Here is an 11,267-nt window from a genome sequence, read left to right as displayed (position 1 = left end):
AAACAGACAAATTTGTGTACACAGAATTCTCATGTGAACATACTTGAATTAACTAGTAATGTTCTGCGTCTTTTATAGAATTTGGATGTGTGAAGTGACCATCTGGGTATGATACTCTAATAACTTTGGGTGATGTGTCACTAGCAAAGATATTTTTGTGGCCATATCTCTTTGCATCTGACATGACATCTTCTGATGCAGTCCAGTTGCATCATCCCAAATGGCTTGACACAGATTTCAACCCAATCAATGAAAGTTAACTTCATCCCTGGGGACACACTATCTAGGACGTTGGAGGAAATCAGCACCTGCGATGAAGAACGAGAATCTGTAAACATGTTGTCCAAGTCATGTTTTTCTCCTTGGCACAAATCCACATATGCAGAGCCCCTAGAAAGTTTTACAACTTCTTCATGGGGATTCACAAGAGGCTTTAATGTCAATGTGAATTAAAAGACTGATGTGCACCTATACAACGGTATACGAACACACACACACACACACACACACACACACACACACACACACACACACACATATATATATCAGACACTGAGTCTCACCTCCAGAGGGAATTTCAGCTTGGCAGATGCTTTGGGGATGTGCCTTTTGATTTTCATACTTGTTTTTCTCCAGTTTCCCCTCCTTCTCAGGTCTTTGGTTGGCACTAGCTGCTTTTCTACGATGAAGCACAGAGCACACATGGATGGACATGTGATGCTTGCTGCATTTTTCGCTCTCTACAGTTTGGGAACTGAGGGGAGTCACAGTGATGCTTCCAAGGATGAGCAGAACAAGCCATAAGTAGCTCAGCCGTTTATTTCCAGGTAGTGTTTGGTTCTCTGGATGGGCCATGGCTGTGGGAACTCTGGCTGCATAGATGAATGCTCTCCATCTTCTCTATCCTGACCTCCCATCCCTAGGCACCAGAAACAGCTCCATTTCATTATGCTATAGGGCATCTATTCTAGAGTAATTTTCTGCCTGCTACTAGGAGAGAACCTGAGGTAACCTCGTCTCTTTATTTCAGCACCACTGTATCTCTGCAGCCCAGTTCTCATTGCAAAGGCTAAAGTGCTGTTATTATTTAAAAACCGAAGTCAGTGGCATGTGTTCTCTACTAAAAGGCTTCAAACACAATCCTTCCCCACAAACGAGCAGTCTGGGAATATTTATTTGCTAACACTTATATTGTGAGGATATTGATAAAAATTCTAATTGTAGTCTGCTGGCTCATTACTGTAATCCTAACTACTCAGGACAGTGATCTCTGAGGATTGGGATTTGAAGACAGCCTGAGCATAAAGATCTGTGAGATCTTCATCCATCCCCAATTAAGCACCCATACCTGGGAGGAAAACTCTATATAAAGGGATATAGAGTGATAGCCTTGAGAAAATAAGCTCAAGGATAGTATCTGGGCTCTCATTTCAAGTGGTAGGACTCTCTCTCTCTCTCCCTCTCTCTCTGTACAAAAGTACTCTAAAATTAAGAACTGTGGAATTATTTCATATCAGATAAGTGGTACAATAGAGACGTAAGCAGGCATTATAAAAGATCCCTTAAAAGAGAATTTTATCTGCCCACAGTGAGTTCTGATTTACTCATGCACATGAAAAACCTTGGCAGAGGGTCTCAGAAATGGCTATGCAAAGAAAAGTAAAGAAATAGTTGTTTGAGTTATGCTTAAAAGCTTTAAATCTGATGTTTTCTGTACCTGTCACACTATGTTAGAATGTGTGCTTCAAACATATTCTCCTGCAATTTCTCAAACTGTACTACATTGATATTTCTTGAACTCTAACTCTGTGCTAACAGATCTTCATTTTAAATAGAATACGGTTTTAATTTTTGATAATCTGCTGAATTTTAAAGAGTCTTTTGGGGGCCACCAAATATTTTGGATCATGCAGGGAATATATATTGTACTGAAGTAATTTTGTATTTACATTTGTATGATGTGACATAATTAATGGAAATGTTATTCACTGCTTGACTATGTTAATAAAGTTGTTTAACTATAAAAAATAAAAAAAAATTAAAAAAAGAAAAATGTCTATAGGGAACTTCAAGATATTCTAGCAGCATATTTCTTACCCGTCACAAGAGAAAATGTTATTGCCTCCGTCATTTTAATTATTTTTCAAGTGCTTGTGTGACAAGTGCATCCTGAGGTAGCTGCTCTCAGTTTGGAACTGAGATGGCTGGGATACAATTATTCCCATCCTTGCTGTAGAAGGTATATGTCCTTATCTCATATGTCACTGGTATTTCTGCTTATCTTTCCTTTGTGCTTGTCCCAGAACCCCAGGGCCTGGGCACTTGACCCTGAGATTTTGTTTTTTTCTCAAGGCTAGTGCTCTACCACTTGAGCCACAGCTCCACATCTGGCATTTTGCAGTTGTTAAATGGGGATTAATAGTCGCAAAGATATCCCTGCCCTAGGTGGGTTCAAAACAAGATCCTCAGATCACCATTTCCTGAATAGATAAGACTACAGGCATGAATCACCTTTGCCTGGGGTAGTGTATTTGACTTAATCCCTTACTATCTACCCTTGTTTTTCTGAGTTTCCTTCTCTTGCTTTCCCAAAATATGTTTGTCTTTTTGTTATTGTACTAAGATAGATGCATTAAGTATTACAGTTACAGCTGGTGGATGTTCTTAGCTATCTACAGATATGAAGAGAAGTATGGTCTGGGTATTAAGAATTATGGCATGGTATTGAAAACAAATAGCTGTATTTATTCATGACGTCTTTCTTGTATCAGTGGACCACTGCCATTAGACATTATTAGGTTAAATATTTGACTCAATTCTCTATCCACTGATGTTCCAACAATGTTCCTTTACTTTTATACAAGCTGGCATTTGTGCCAACTATCTGGTTCATTTAGTAGCTCTCCGTTCCATGTCATGTACTTTGATTATAGTCACCGTCTCTATGCATAACCGTTTTATACCTAATCCTACATTCCTTTTTCTCTCCCATGACTCTAATTTTCACTGTTCCTTTTCAGCTTTCTTAGGTTGTTAGCATTACAGGTATGAGTCATTAGTGCTGAGCTTGCTTTATACTCTTGACTGGCCTTTTCTCCCAAGGATAGTGCTCTGCCACTTGAGCCACACCCCCACTTCTGGCTTTAGGTTGGTTAACTGGGAATAACAATGACAATATGCTTTTCTCCTCCAGATGGCTTTGTCTCTGGTTGATCACTGGTGTCAATACAGGTAATTTTAATCATGTGGGGTATCCCTACTTTTTAGTTATTATATACCATCATCCAAACTGCAATTTTTTGAATTTTTCTCTGAATAGTTACTATTTATTTTCAAAGTGATGTACAGATGGGTTATGTTTCATATGTAAGGCAATGGGTACATTTCTTGTGCAATTTGTGACCTCCTCACTCATTTCCCCCTTACTTTCCCTTTCCCTCCATGAGTTGTTCAGTTGATTTACAACAAATGGTTTTGCAAGTATTGCTTTTGGAGTCCTTTGTCTTTTTATCCTTTGTCTTTTGATTTTGATATTCCCTTTCACTTCCCTAGTTCTAATACCAGTATACACAGTATCCAGGGTACTCACATGAGATACAGTGATAGTGCAGGGACAAACACAGGCAGGGGATACAAGACAATCATCACTAACAAAAAAAAGCTATGGTTTCACATGGCATATTGAAAGTAATTACAACAGTGATGTAACACTCGTTTCCATAACATGGAGTTAATTTCATTTAACATCCTCTTATGTTTTCATAATTTTTATTTTGTTTTAGAATTACTACAAATTATATTTTGAGGAGATGCCATTGTGATATTTACATACATGCATATAGTACACTTGGAACAGATTTGCCTCCACCTTATTATATTTACTACTACAAAAATTAAGCAGTGAATTTCAGGAGATGCTCTGTGTTTCAGAACATTCACATGTAGACTGGCTAGTTTGTTTTATACTGAGGTAGATTTAGGTATAAATGAATATCTATTAATATATATGAAGAGCCATCTCTAAAATGAATAGCCTCTACTTCTCATTGCATTTATGCGAAGAACTTTACAAAAAGAGGCAATGAAAGAAAATGTACACTCATTCTTTCTCCATGTGAACCTTTATGGTAATAATCTTTAGGCTCTCTTCTTGCAACACTTTAAAAAAAACTGGATGTTGCAAGTATTTAATTTAAAATTAGTTAATATATCTGACGTATCTGCTTGATGTCTACCATGGGGAAACAGCATTTAAATACTATATTTCTAGTATGATTCTCCAGCTCAGATCATATCTGTTGAGTTTTTACATACTTGATGTCATCATAATGTAGACTGAATCACTCAAAACACTGGATTTTTCCCACAGCTGGAGCTAGTTACAACAAGATAAGGCAATAAAATATTTGGTGTCTCGTGAAAGCCTATCCTTATGTAAAGGACAAGAGATTTTTGCTGAGGTGCACGTGGTAAAGGAGAGTAAGGGAGATCTCTTTCAGCTGAAGTAAATTTCTGGATCTCATTCATGTCCTTATCTAAGCATAAGACACTACATTCACATTCATCACAATAGGGGGTATTGGTTTAACATACTCATTGGAAATGAAGCAAGCATTCAACCCATCAAAGTAATAAGCTCTGAAATAGTCATCCTAAATTTCAATGCTCATTTCCCAGGTTTACCTTCAAGAATTACCAATTTGTTTTGGCCTTGACTTTTGCTGTTGAAGAGGTCAACAAAAACCCTACACTTTTACATAACGTGACTCTGGGGTTTGATATCTCTAATGTTCAATTTGAAGCTTGGAAAACATTCAAAAATCCTTTCATGAGCCTCTTTGGGAACTATAACATTCCAAACTACTCTTGTATGAGGGACAGCAAGTCTATAGCAGTCCTTACAGGACCATCAGGATTAACATCTGCCAAAATGGGGACATTACTGGACCTCTACAGGTTTCCACAGGTGAGTATGGGAAGAGTAGAGATATATATTTTAAAGCTCATTTGATTCCATTACAGGTGTTAGAACTGAGTGGTATGAAGAGACTGGATTTATAAACCTATGAAATTTTGAGATACCCAAATGTAGGAATTCAAGGTAATGGGAAATGTAGTCCCATTGTTCAGCAAAGATGATGGGAAAGTCAAAATAGATTAATGAATTATTTGAAGTTTTAAACCTTATCAATTTTAATTACTTTATTTATTGTCAAAGTGATGTACAGAGGACTTATAGTTTCATATGTCATAAGTCTCCTGAGTAGCTATGATTACAGTTGTAACACACACACAGACACACACAAACACAGACACACACTCAGGTACAAGATATGTTGAATGAAATAAGTCAGCCTCAGAAAGAAAAAGGTGTCATGTGTTTTCTTATATGTGAAAGTTAAACCTAAACTATGAACATGACCTACAAAATAAATATGGACCACATCAATACACATTAATATGCATATAAACAAAGTTTATCCATATAGAACACATTGGCTTGGAACTCCTTGTTATATCCTCCCTCAACTAACAGAATAAAAATGAATGCAAGAAAAATGGAGCATATATTGTCTGAGGGGTGTAGATATTAAGAGAATATGCAAAGGGGCTAAGAAATAGAGAATACATGTTTGGAAAAATAAAACAATAAACTGGGAATGTGTAGGATTGATATAGATGGGGAAAGCTGATTGGAATAGTGACAAAGATCAAGACGCATTGTATACACAAATTTATATGTAGTAAACTATTAAAATTATTTTATAGGGCTGCGAATGAGGCTTAGTGGTAGAGTGCTTGCCTAGCATGCATGAAGCCTTGGGTTTGATTCCTCTGCACCACATGCACAGAGAAAGCCAGAAGTGGCACTGTGGCTCAAATGACAGAGCGCTAGCCTTGAGAAAAAAGAAGCCAGAGACAGTGCCCAGGCCCTGAGTTAAAGCTAAAGGACTAGTAAAAAAAAAAAAAAAAGAATTATTTTCTATTGCTGGGGGCTGGTGCCTGTAATCCTAACTACTCAGGAAGCTGAGATCTGAGGATTGTGGTTCAAATCAGCCAGGGCAGGAAAGTCCGTGAGACTCTTCAATTAACCACCAGAAAACAAGAAGTGGCACTGAGGCTAAAGTAGTAGAGTGGTAGCTTTGAGCACCTAGGCCCAAAGTTGAAGCCCCATGACTGATCACAAATAATTTTTTTATTAAATATTAAAAGAAAAAGTACTTCCCATCTACTTCAACTTGTTATATACTGCACATCATGGTGGAAACTGTATGGATAGTAATATCCTCATTCATGGAACATCTGATTTTCATTCCCTTTAGATTACCTTTGGGCCTTTTGATTGTGCCCTGAGTGATCATAACAAGTTTCCTGCTCTCTATCAGATGGCCCCAAAGGACACACCAATAGCCACTGCCATGGTTTCCTTATTGCTTCACTTCAGCTGGAACCGGGTGGGACTGTTAACACTACAAGATGAGAATGGTTTGTGGATTCTTCCTGAATTGAAAGAAGACATGGTCAAGAACAGCGTCTGTATAGCCTTTGAGCTAGCATTCTCACACTATTCTGTGTCATTTAAATTCCTGGCACTTTCTAACCCAATTAATAAATCTTCAGCAAATGTCCTCATCATATATGGTGATTATGAATCCCTACTGCATTTAATGATCTGTGTTGAGCAGTATTTCATAAAAGGCAAAGTTTTTATCATGAACTCACAGTGGGAGTTAACCATAAGTAGGAGATATTTCATGCTAGGCTCATTACATGTCCCTCTCATTTTCTCACACCATCACCCAGATGTTTCTGGATTCACAGATTTTGTCAAGTCAGTTAACCCTTCCAAATACACAGAAGACTTTTTCCTTGCTTGGTGGCAGTTTCTCTCTTTTAATTGCTCAGATTCTGAGTCTCACTGTGTCATGTGGGAGAACTGTCCTCATGATGCCTCTTTGGATTGGTTGTCTGGGAATGTTTTTGACATGTCCATGTATGCAGACAGTTACAATATATGCAACGCTGTGTATGCTGTGGCCAAGGCTCTCATGAGATGCTTCTTTATCAAATAGAAGTACAAACAATGGGAAACAGAAAGGAGAAAAGGCCTTCCCCTGCACAGGTAAAACCTCTGTTTCAGGTGGAATATACAGTGAGCAAAGTCTCTTCCTAGATGGTTTTCTTACAATGTAAAATTAAATATTTCAGTTATTTTCCCCAAATCCAAGAAATTATAATTGTTTAAATGCCTGTGAGGCACTCTAGACATGTGTTCATATGCTTTTTAGGAAAAACAGGCCAGTACTGAGGACAAAATTAATTTTATATTTTATAAATTCTTTCATTTACAAGGGACCTCAACATAATCATAGCTGATGTTCTGAAAACTGTAAGTGCAATTTTTTCCTATACATTTCTTTTTTTTTTTTTTGGCCAGTCCTGGGCCTTGGACTCAGGGCCTGAGCACTGTCCCTGGCTTCTTCCTGCTCAAGGCTAGCACTCTGCCACTTGAGCCACAGCGCCGCTTCTGGCCGTTTTCTGTATATGTGGTGCTGGGGAATCGAACCTAGGGCCTCGTGTATCCGAGGCAGGCACTCTTGCCACTAGGCTATATCCCCAGCCCTATACATTTCTTTTTATTCTGCTAGTTCTGGGGCTTGAACTAGGGGCCTGGGCACTGTCCCTGAGCTACTTGTGCTTAAGGCTAGCACTCTACCACTTGAGCCACAGTGCCATGTTCAGCCTTATCTGTTTATGTGATACTGAGGATTAAGCTACATTCCCAGCCCCTCCCTATGAATTTCGTACGTAAAAACAAAGGATGACCTGCTGAAGGAAATTAAATGTATTTTCATAAGTGACATAGTTTAGGTATTAGTATTAAGTGACATTCTTTAGGTATTAATCATGATAGAAGCACACACTGGAGACATTCATAATATACGAGCTCATACTTTTAATCCTAGCTACTTGGGAGGCTAAGATCTGAAGATCATAGTTCAAAGCCAGCCCAGGCTGAAAAGTGCCAGAGACAGTAAATAATCCCAAAACCAAAAGTGACAGTATGAGTCAAGGGGTAAATCAATAGCCTTGAGCAAAAGAAGATCAGGGACAATACCCAGGTCCAGAGTTCAAACCACAGGATTAGCAATACCAAAAACAAGACAATACATAGTCTCCCTCCCTCCCTACTCTCTTTCTCTCTCTCTCACTCTCTCTCTCTCTCTCCCTTTTCCCTCTCTCTTTCTGTTGTCTTGTACATGTCTCCCAACAGACCCACATGAGAAGAAACTCAGGCATGTTCACACCTCCAGGCAAGGTTCCCATGCACCCCTCTTCATGCCACTACCCATGGATTGAGAAATATGGAGAACAGGAAGGAAATCAATTCTGGGAACCTCGTCCAGCCAGTAGGACAATAGGTGTTCACCAGGTGACCATCCAGGCCAAATCCATGCCACCTTCTGTATTCAGAGACTTACATTGCAGGCATTCAGTGTGAAACCATCTTCTTTCCACATTCCCGTCAACTAGAACTCTGTTCTACTTCCACATCCCAGCAAGTAGCTCCATAGTTCACCTAGAAATTTTTAAGAATCTTTGCTTCTTTTTCTTCTAAGCCCTACTCAACTCATCTATTCATTTGATTTAATTCATGAGACTAAGTTTCGAGTACCATGCAAACACACCCAAACCTTTCCTGGGAATTAGGTAGAATGAAACCCTGTCATTTGCAGTAAGGAAGACAGCACTAGAGCACAGTATGTGAAGGGACATGTACCACACAAAATAACAATCACAGCCATTCTTCCATATGTGGAAGCTAAAATACTGGCTTTGGTATGAAAGATATGGGGGAAAAGTGGGTGTCCACAAAGGAAGGTGATATTTGGTCCCTGGGAGGCTCTATGCATGTGTGAAACTATCCCAGTCATTTCTGTTCAGTTGGACAATAAGCCTACAATGAAACAAAGGTGAAAACAGAGAAGCTTCTGGAGATTACAGTCCCAGTGTGGCTCAGTGTTGGATTGGTTTTGAAAGGCTTTAATGAAATCTAAAGCACAAACCTACTTGGATTTCTGGCTTCTCCTTACTTCTCCAGGAATTGGGCATCTTGTCTGCTTGCTTTGACTTGTCCATTCCAGCTAGGTTGTGCTGTGTGCTTCTTTTTTATTGTCTTGAGACCTGGTGACTGAATCCATGACTCTGTGGGCCAGAGAGCTTCTCCAGCACTGAAACCCTTCAAGAAGCATAACAGCTAGGGATGCTGAGCACCAACCAAGGACTGTCACGTGGGGATGCCAGTGCCCGCCTGGGTGGAGGAAGATGTTGAGAGCAGCTTCATTTGCAAGAAGCCAAAGTAGAGGCAACACCAAAGTCCTACAATGGGCACAATGACAAACATACTGTCATGGGTCCTTGAAGAAAATTGTCTGCATGCAAGAAAATAGGATAAGGGAACACACCCAAATGAGGGGAAGAGGATTTAGAATAACAGAGAAAATACATGACCAAAGTGCATTATATGAATATATGAATGAATCCAGAATGAGGTCACTTTCTGAAAAAGCTAATGAAAAATTAGCTGGGTGACAGTATCTTATTTACATAATCTTAGCTACACAAATGTAAGATTTTGAGGATCATGGTTTGAAGTTCAGGAGATTCTGAACTCCAGTAAAGTACCAAAAAGATGGAAGTAGTTTCTGCTCAGGTGGTGAGATTGCTAGCCTTGAGCAAAGAAGGTCATGAAAATCATCCTGGCCATGAGTTCAAATTAAACGATTTTCAAACAATAGAGAAAGCAAGCAAGGAAAGAAGAAAAATACACCCCACCCCCACACCCCTACACACAAGAGAGACAGAAACAGAGAGAAAGAGACAGAGAGAGAGAAAATTAAGAAAATGGGAAATCAGGCACGAAGGAAGGAAGGAAAATAGGAAAGAAGGAAGGAAGGAAGGAAGGAAGGAAGGAAGGAAGGAAGGAAGGAAGGAAGGAAAAGAAAATGTACTAAAGGTTATTACTAAAGTGATTTAAAGAAGTGAGCTTATAAATACCTGCAATAATAAGGATGGATATGCACTGATGAAAATGAAAGGAAACAGTAAAAATGAGTTCTCTTGGATGGTCCAGGTCATGCAACAATTTCCAGGAGACAGGACCACAGAGGTGAAGACCAGATGAGCACTAGCTAAGCCTGGGGTGGTGAGAGGCTTGGGGAGACAGTGGGCATGGCTTTGAGGGGCATATACCCCAGGTGTCTGCAGTACAGTCACCCTGGGGGCTGCTGTGTCTGCATGAATGTTCCACTGCTTTGCTCTGGCTTGGTTTAGCAGAAAAAGATTCCAGATGAAAGCCGTGCACCAGCGCACATCGTGGAGAGACGTTGGGGTCTGCAGGAACAGGAAACCCTGGGAAGATGCTCATGACTGGGGAGCTGCTCTCTGAATGAGGAAATCTCTGGAGATCCCCTTAGTTCTCCTGAGAGGACTGTACTGAAAGCAGAACCTCTGCCCTGGCCACTGTGCCCATCATCCTGCCTCAGCATAGGCTCTCTCCACAGTGGTCCAGGTAACTGAGATATGACCCAGTCCAGGGACCTGACCACAGGACCAGTTTCACAATGCCATGAGTTAGGACTTTCAGCCCTCCTTATTATGAACTAAACATCTTTTTTTTTAATTAAATAACCAGGCCCCTGCATTTGAATAGCATATAAATTTTAGCAAATAGACTGGCTTATGATGCATTGTAGCACAGTCTAAGGCTGTTAAAGTGAAATGGAAAATGTGTATAGTATGTGAACTCTTTCTCACAAAGGCAAACAGATAACCATCTCAAAAAGATTATATTAAATCTGCCAGGAGCCACTCAGGAAGACAGAGGCTGTGTCATGCTGGCAGTTGGGGCGTGAGCCTTAGAACCCTGATGTCACAAAGAGAGGAACGCCCAGTGCTCACACTCCAGGCAGCTGACTGCTGTCTCTGTTGGAGCTGCAGCCATGTCTGCTATCCATAGCCTGTGACCACCACACCCTCCATGCGTGGCTGCCCTGCACCAGATAGTCTGGAGAACACCTGCTTTGAGGTTCCTCCTAGGGGTCGCCCTGGCCAGGGTTCTGTCTGCTTTCTCCTGACCTTTGTGAACTGCCTCTGACCTTCAGCCCTGTTCATGAAAATTGAACCCTGTTCACACTGTGCAGGGATGAGTTGAAGACCGTTGTCTTCACATTGTCAGAGGAGATAGAGCAAGGCTCCACGGGGAG

The sequence above is a fragment of the Perognathus longimembris genome, chromosome 18 (genome assembly GCF_023159225.1).
Source record: "Perognathus longimembris pacificus isolate PPM17 chromosome 18, ASM2315922v1, whole genome shotgun sequence".
In the NCBI taxonomy this organism is placed as follows: Eukaryota; Metazoa; Chordata; class Mammalia; order Rodentia; family Heteromyidae; genus Perognathus; species Perognathus longimembris.
Note: the sequence above shows the minus strand (reverse complement) of the source record.